This window comes from Pyxicephalus adspersus, chromosome 1 (assembly GCF_032062135.1).
Source record: "Pyxicephalus adspersus chromosome 1, UCB_Pads_2.0, whole genome shotgun sequence".
NCBI classification, from domain to species: Eukaryota; Metazoa; Chordata; class Amphibia; order Anura; family Pyxicephalidae; genus Pyxicephalus; species Pyxicephalus adspersus.
The window spans coordinates 51342464-51350534 of NC_092858.1; the positions used below are offsets into that span (position 1 = coordinate 51342464).

Consider the following 8071-nt stretch of genomic DNA (forward strand, 5'->3'; position numbering starts at 1 on the left):
TATATATATATATATATATATATTATATACATACATAAGCAACAACTATTTAACCTATATTTATTATTTGAGGAAAAATAGCAAATCTCTCCATACTGGTATTCAATGTATAAGGCTGCTTCCCTTCTAAGTATTCAACCCGTACGTGTCAAATCCAAAGATGCAAAGTATCTTATATTTATTGTTTTACCCTCTGGAGTGCACAATATTAAAAAAAAAATCTGTATGTTTGGAACCTTCTGAAGCCCCTTACAAGGTATGTTTTCCCTTTTCTTATAGAATGTGGTGAGATTTTTTGCTTGCAAATGAGTAAATAGCTGAAGTTTACAGAGCTTCAAAGCCCCATTCAATAAGCTGAGACTTTTATTGCCCAGAGAGAATTACCTTCTCTAAGTGATACAATTGTATTTTATTTTTCTCCTATATTTTTTAAGGTGTTTGATTGTGGTAGTGATGCCATGTGGTTTTCACTTGCTTCAGACTTGCCCAATTCAACACAGAAGTTGGTACCCAGGGGAATTTTTTTTTTTTTTTGTTTAGACGGTCAGTCTAAACAATATATGAGCCAATATATTAAAATCAGTAGTGCAAATATACAAATAAATAAAACAGCAACAATTTTCTTTAATACAGATAGGTAAATATTCCAATATACAAATTATCTGGTACATCAATGACTCAAAAAAAATGAGAGCTTGGTCAACAATTGTTGTTAAACTAAGGACACAAATATGAAAATGTCACCAAAAAACAGAAAGAAAAAATATGCTTTACAGCATGTAAAATCTTCTATAAGTAAATGACTTCAGCTACACTTTGGGGTCAAGCAGTACCTGTATGGGGTCAATGAGTTGTCCCCCTTACATGCTTTATCACAATGATCTCAGGACTTTCAGGATTTTTTTTTTTGTTTGGATATAGAAATGAGTATTGTGCGGTTTAAAGATAATATCGGGAACATAGATTTGACCCCAAAAGACAAAGATTACAATTGTAATGAATCTAAACAATGACATATACTAATAAAGAACAGATCTACAGACGAATAGAAGCCTGCTTAGACATATAAACCATTTATTCAAGTAGCTGTATTTGGCTGTGTAACTTATTGATGTTGTCATATGCTACACACGTTGATTTCCTGGAAATTTTATGAACCATTAAATCGCTCAGCTCTTACATCCCCCTGACAAGTATTCAATTTGTGGCTTGTCAGTGTTTCCTAGGATATTTACTTTGGGAACATTTTAATGTATATTAATAACACAGAAAAACACAAAGTATGTCAGTGTTTTCATTGGCGAACACTTGTCTCTTCACTTTCGTTTCAAGAACTGCAAGCTGCATCAACTAACCATAAAGAACGAAACTAAATTTATTCTTCCTATATTCTTCTCCTAAATATGTTCAGTTCACAATATCAGCATAATAAGGGGCAAATTGTATTTGCGGATTGTACCTGAACTACAATGCAGCACAACAGGAGCAAAATATTTTTACACAGAGGCCTTTAAGGCTACACGGACGGTTTTAAAGAATGTATATAAAAACTCTACCATATTTATATGCATTTTTTTTAAAGCGTTTTAAAGCTTGCTTTTTAAAAGAAAACATCAAAACCTATGACATTATGTGCCACGATTTTACATAGGCGTTTCTAATAGTTTTAAACACTGAGGAATGAGTACAGGGGTACATAAAACTGTAAATGTAAATAAGGCGATCAGAGTTTAATGGTCCAAAGTCCTGCTAAAACGCCTATAAAATCCTGTATTGTGTTCAATGGAAGTTTTTATTGTAAAGTGTTAAAACACCAATAACGTGTGAAAACGCTTATAAAAGCCTCCATTGAAATCAATGGAAGCTTTTATTGACATTTTTAAAAAATGTATTAACACGCAAAAACCCCAATCAATGGAGGCATTTTGAGCTTTAATGCACGTTTTTAATTTTTTTTAAACGCAGCAAGCAAGAGTGTTTCTTAAACACTCAAAAACATTCAAGGAAACTTACTGGTGCAGGCTAGCCCATTAAGGCTTAGTCTACACGGACTGTTTCCCCAGCGTCTAACCCTGAGGCATTCCAATGGGCTAATCTACACCAGGACGTTTCCTTCACGCACATTTTTGAGCGTGATCTTAAACATTGCTTGTAACGTTTAAAAAATTAAAACGCAGGGTAAACGCGGGAAAACGCATGAAAAGGCTCCTACTGAACTCAATAAAGGCTTTCACAAACGTTTTTAAGCTTTTTATGAAAGCTTCTATTGAAAACAATGGGGGCTTTTATAAACGTTTTTAGCAAGTCTTTGGAATCTGGAAGCCCCCTTTAATAAGGAGACTCCCAGATGTCCACCACCCCACCCTGGGGAATGAGTACAGGGGTACATAAAAACCCTTACTCATTCCCTGAAAGGGTAAAAATATGTGAAAATTGGACGAGGCTTTAATGTTAAAATATTTTATTAAATGTGTGTGTTTGTGTAACTAAACTTTTTTTTTTTTTTACAGGTTATGCCAATGACAGGATGATTCCCAGGGCTGCAATCATGACATGAGCACAGCCCTGGGACGCCTCCTGACAGTGAGGGATCGCAAGGCACTAGGGATTAAATAAGGACAAGGTTCTCCATTCACCTCTAGTGCTCTGTGAATGGCTGAGGTTTTACGTTTCTCAGCCATTCAGCACTGGACTTGAATTGGGAGCCTTGTGCCCATTCATCTCTAGTGCTCTGTGATTGGCTGAAAAATAGGAAACACGGATGACAGCTCAAGCATCATCAGGATTTCCCTCTCCTCAGCCAATCAGGCAGCAGAGCAGTCAGCGGAGCTCTGCTATGCTGACAGCTCCGTTCCCCTGATTGCTCCCGCAGCCCTAGAGAATCTGTAGTATGCATTATAGATACAGAACACGTCACAGCTCCGCAGCCCCAGAGGAGCTGTGACAATTTGCGGGTAAATGCGTCATAGGCGTTTACAAAAGTTTTTTAGGGTTTTAAAGTAAAGCTTTAAAACGCTTGTAAGAGTGCTTAAAACGCTTGTAAAAGTGCTTAAAACACATATAAACCTGGTAGGAACGTTTATATTCGTTTTTAAAACTGTTCATGTAGACCCAGCTCAAATGCATGGGCATTTAAACACTCAGGTAAATGCTGGGGAAACAGTGCGTTTAGACCAAGCCTAAAATGAACAGGCTACATTAACTCAAAATGCCACAAAGCATGACGAAGCCATGTAAACACAAAAGATATATAGTTAGAAGAAAGGATGGTGAGAGATGTGTCAGCAAGCCTACTTTTCCCACAGTGTGCTAAGAAACTCTAAAGCTGCGTACACACTTCCAATTTTTATCGTTGGAAATGAACGACGAACGAACGAACGACGAACGACCGATTGGCCAAAAATCGTTCGTAAAAAAAGTAACCAACGACGCGGACGAACGAGGATAGTCGTTGGACCGGCGGATCGGACGACGATCGTTGACCATCTATCGTGTGTACGGTCGTTCAGTGATCGTCCATGGTCTGAGCATGCGCAGTGAACGAACGTTCGCTCACTTCCTGTGGTGCACGTCACTTCCTGTATCATTCAAACGATCGCATCTATCGTGTGTACAATATCTTTGAACGATCGTGTCGTTATCTGTAGGTACAGGATCGGTGCCATACGATCGTTCGCAGATATCGTGCAGGATCGTTCGTCGACCAACGAAAATAAAAATTGGAAGTGTGTACGCAGCTTTACACTGTGCATGACAAAGAAGGTTTAACTAATAACATAACTAACACATTTATCTGAAGCCACAAATTAAAACAAATAATCTTTGCTCTACAGAGGAAAAGACATAGGTCTCCAGTTATGGTTGAGGCTCACTTGAACAATACACTGCTAAAGTGTTTGTAGCTCTATACCTCTTTGAAAAACTTCTGTATAATTTTGCCTGTCATTATTAAAAAAAATAAAAAATTAAAAAAAAGAAATAGCAGGAGTGTATGTGTAAATTAATTCCCTCAGTAATGCTCCATAGCAATGAAATGATCAGGCATTTCTCAGACAGGGGCTTAAGTTGACCAAGTAAACAAAGAGTAGATTACCCACTGCTTATCTATTTCACACAGCCCTGCATAGACATTTGTTACTAAACGCTATAAGAAACCTTATTAAAGATAATTACATTTAAGTGAGATGCTGCAATTGCTACACAGCAGTATTCCATGAGCATAAACAAGTTATAAGAGGTGTTAATTTGTAATAAACATAAAAAAGCAATTTTAAATACAATTTATTTAGCAATGAATAAAGATAATTCAATCACAGCATATCATTTTTTACCTCCAAAATAAGATATATTATGACCCTGCAGGCCAAAAAGAATATTTAATGGTTAACTGCATCCCTCATAAGGTACATCTGCCTAGATTTTGTATTAAATAGGAAATCAGCTAAATATTATTTACACTGAAACTGATCATATAGCAAAACTCGAGAGCAACAGCAAAGAATACCTTCTCTGCGACCAATTACTCCAATGTTAAATGGATAGTCATGGTATTATGTGAAATCTGTCAGAACACGCTGCAGTCTGCTGACCTGTGAAAATACCACATGCCTGGCTTTCATGCCAAGATCTACTCCAGTCACAGAACCAAGCATGTTCCAGAAGAAATTCTGATTTCATTACCTGCATGCTTGCCCCAGGTCTGTGATAAAAAAAGCAACAAATGTTTTCAGAAAAGCCAGGAAATGGCACATTCAATAAATTTATGGTGGCCGAGAGGTTAGCACTCGTCTTTTTGCCACGCTAGGTCCCAGGTTTGCATCTCGACCAGGACACTAAAGTTTGCAGGTTCTCGGTATGTTTGGAGGATTTCTTCCCACACTCCTAAAACATGCAGGTATGTTAATAGGTCCCCCCCTCCCCATTGTCCTTAGGCTGCATACACACGTGCAATAATTGTCATTGGAAAGGTTCTTTCACGATCCTTTCCAATGACTTACGACTGCACGATGCATGAACGAGTGCTGTACATACAGCACCGTTCTGCTCTATGAAGAGGGGTGGGGGGAAAACGACGGAGCGGCACCCCACTGTGCTCTCTCTCCCTTCACTTTCATTAAGATCGGACCAGCCAGGACCGTTGTTCGGACGATGGATGCTGTACAAACGCCACATTCTCGTACGATATTGGCCCTGAGCCGATTATCGTGCGAAAACCATTGGACGTGTGTACATAGCCTTAGACTGTGGTAATGTGACTCTTTTAGAGGGACAGCTAGTGACATAACCTTGGACTTTGTACAGTGCTGCGTAATATGTAGGCGCTATATAAATACTGTGTAATAACAACAATTGTTACTAACCTTCTCTGTGGACTATGAATGCTCACCATGTGCAGAAATGATGCCGAAGGCAAAAATACCTAAACATAAATATGCCTCGTAACATAATTTAAAGCTGGTACTTCAATGACAAAATGATACAAAATTGAAAGTGTTTGTTGTTTATTTTAAACATTAAAAAAGAATATCTTATCCTTTACTATTTAAATACAATTTATATTGGCTAAATAAATAAAGTATTCACCAATTATTCTGGTGTCACAACACATTGAGGGTGTTCAACAGAAAAAGTTCAAAAAACCTTTTTTATCGCTACTCTCTAATTGAAAGCCTATATAGAACAGAAGGGAGAGACAAACACCTCATTCAGCTGCGTGAATGATTTGAGTCTGAGCTACTGGTCCTGTAAACAGGCAGGTGAGATGAATCTAGTTAACATGTGACACAAGGCTAGAGCTCAACTTTTTAGCTGAAAAGGGTAGCTAATATTCATGGTAGGTTGAAAAGCTTATAGGTTTTAGGGAAACCCATTATAGGGATGTGGTGTTTTTACTAAATGAACATAAATTGTCCTGCTCATTGCATTGCTCTGCATTTATTTGAATGGGCTGCTGAACAAAGTAGACCCTATTACACGCTGCATGTTTCAAAGTGCAAGAAATGGCCATATGCTGCCATGCATTCACAAGATGTGTTTTGCATAGAACTATGTTTAATAATGGAACACTCAAATGGGAAAGGGTCCCTAGGATTTACACTTTAATAGGCACTATAGCAAACATTTTAGAAAGCATGGTAATGTCTCTGAAGAGGAACTTAAGCTGCATACACACTTTCAATAATTATCGTTGGAAACGAACGATCGGCCGAAAATCGTTCACAAAAAAGGTGACCAACGATGCCGACGAACAAGGATTGCCGTTGGAAATGAACTACCGTCACGGCGGATCTGATTGGCCGACGATAGTTCGCTATCTATCGGGTGTACAGTTGTTCAGTGATCTTACATGTTTCTGCAATACACTTTCTCTTTTACATGTCACTCCCTACATTGTTTAACATTTACATATCCAGCGTGTGTACATTATTATAGGACATGTAAAGTGTATTGCAGAAACATGCTCGATCACTGAACGACCGTACACAATAGTGAACGATTGTCGGACAATCAGATCCGCCGTGATGGTCGTTCATTTCCAACGTCAATCCTCATTCGTTGGCATCGTTGGTCACTGACACAATTTTCGGATGTTCGGTCGTTCGTGTATCGTTTCCAACAATAGTTATTGGAAATGTGTACGCAACTTTAGTCAGCAGTTAATAAATGAAATAAGAAGCTTCTTTATTAAAAACAACATAGAAACATGGTTGCATACACAGAATGATTACTACGGTGAAAAGAAAAATGCCAACCGTGCTGATTGAAAGGTTCATAACGAACCTTTCACTGATATTCTGCTGGTAAACATAGCCATACACAAGTGATAAACGAACACAAAATATTCCAATACATTAAAGTTGGTTTCATTTTTAAGCTTTCTTTTCTTATGCTGAATAGAATAAAAATAGATATAATTATCTGTAAAGTTGTTTCGTAGTGTTTGTAGTGATGAATAGAAGTGCCATGTATTTATATAAATCAGTGGAACACCACACCTGTTTTTAAGGTTTTACAAAGACAAAGCTCAATTCAGTTGGACAAAAAATACAGGCAGCTGTCTTGCAAGCAACATGCTAGAAATACTTCCTATAGCTACGCGTTCCTTGGTCATCCACCACTGCAAGTTGTGGAGGGGCCCTTTGGAATCCTTAAAGCGTACCTAAATAGAATATTTTTACTTTACATAGAAGGGTAGACAACCCTTCTAAATAAAGTAAAACGTTCTTTTGTTTTTTTAAAGGGTGCAGCACCGCCACGACGATCAAGACCTAATGGGAGTGCAAACCCTCTTGGGATACCTACGTCATGCATCCCGGGAGGCTCTGGCTGCTCCTTTTGTGCTTGCCCTAATTTCGGGCACGTGCAGAAGGGGCATTTCTCCACCAAGGGGAAAGAGATGCCGAACTCACGCATGCGCAGTGAGATGGGCTTTTTTTTTTCCCCTTCACAGCGGCTACGTCACTCGATCGGCAGTGTGAGATCAGGTGACATAGAAAGATGATCAAAGAAAAAGACAGAGAATGGCGGCACCGGGACAAAGAGGAATTCCAGGACGCGGGAACGGACTGCAGCGCAATAATAAAAAAAAGGAATACTAAGCTGCAAGGTGAGAAGGAAAACATGCAGCAACTCAAAACTACTACTACCAGGGCACAGACAACTTTTTGTTTCATCTTATAACCCTATCAAACTTACTATAAAGGTAATCCTTTCAATTCCCCAGGTTATACATTCCTAAAAATTCTTCCAATATTGTAACTGTGGAGTAAAGCATCCAGTCGCTGTGTAAATTCCAGTATTGCCCCCATTACTACAAAGGGATGGAATGTTACTGTACTGGAGGTGAAGTCTGCTGGCTATGCTATAAATACACATTAGTGGTAAGTATGCCCATAGGTGACCCCCATACCCCATACAGTCTCTGGGATAAATGCACCAAATACTGACATGTCTCTGCAGTGGTCACAATGATTTGATAACACTACACACATCTGATCATTTACCTGTGACACCCCCACATTCATTACTCACCATGGAGCCCCCTCCACACCTCTTGCATGATTCTAAACCC

The 8071-nt window shown here is 38.6% G+C and overlaps 1 protein-coding gene across 1 annotated transcript in view; it reads right to left on the reverse strand.

Annotated features, from left to right (window-relative positions):
* The window catches only part of DIAPH3 (diaphanous related formin 3), a gene marked incomplete in the record, with an annotated part of 209714 nt that overhangs the window by 200479 nt on the left and 1164 nt on the right, over positions 1-8071 (reverse strand).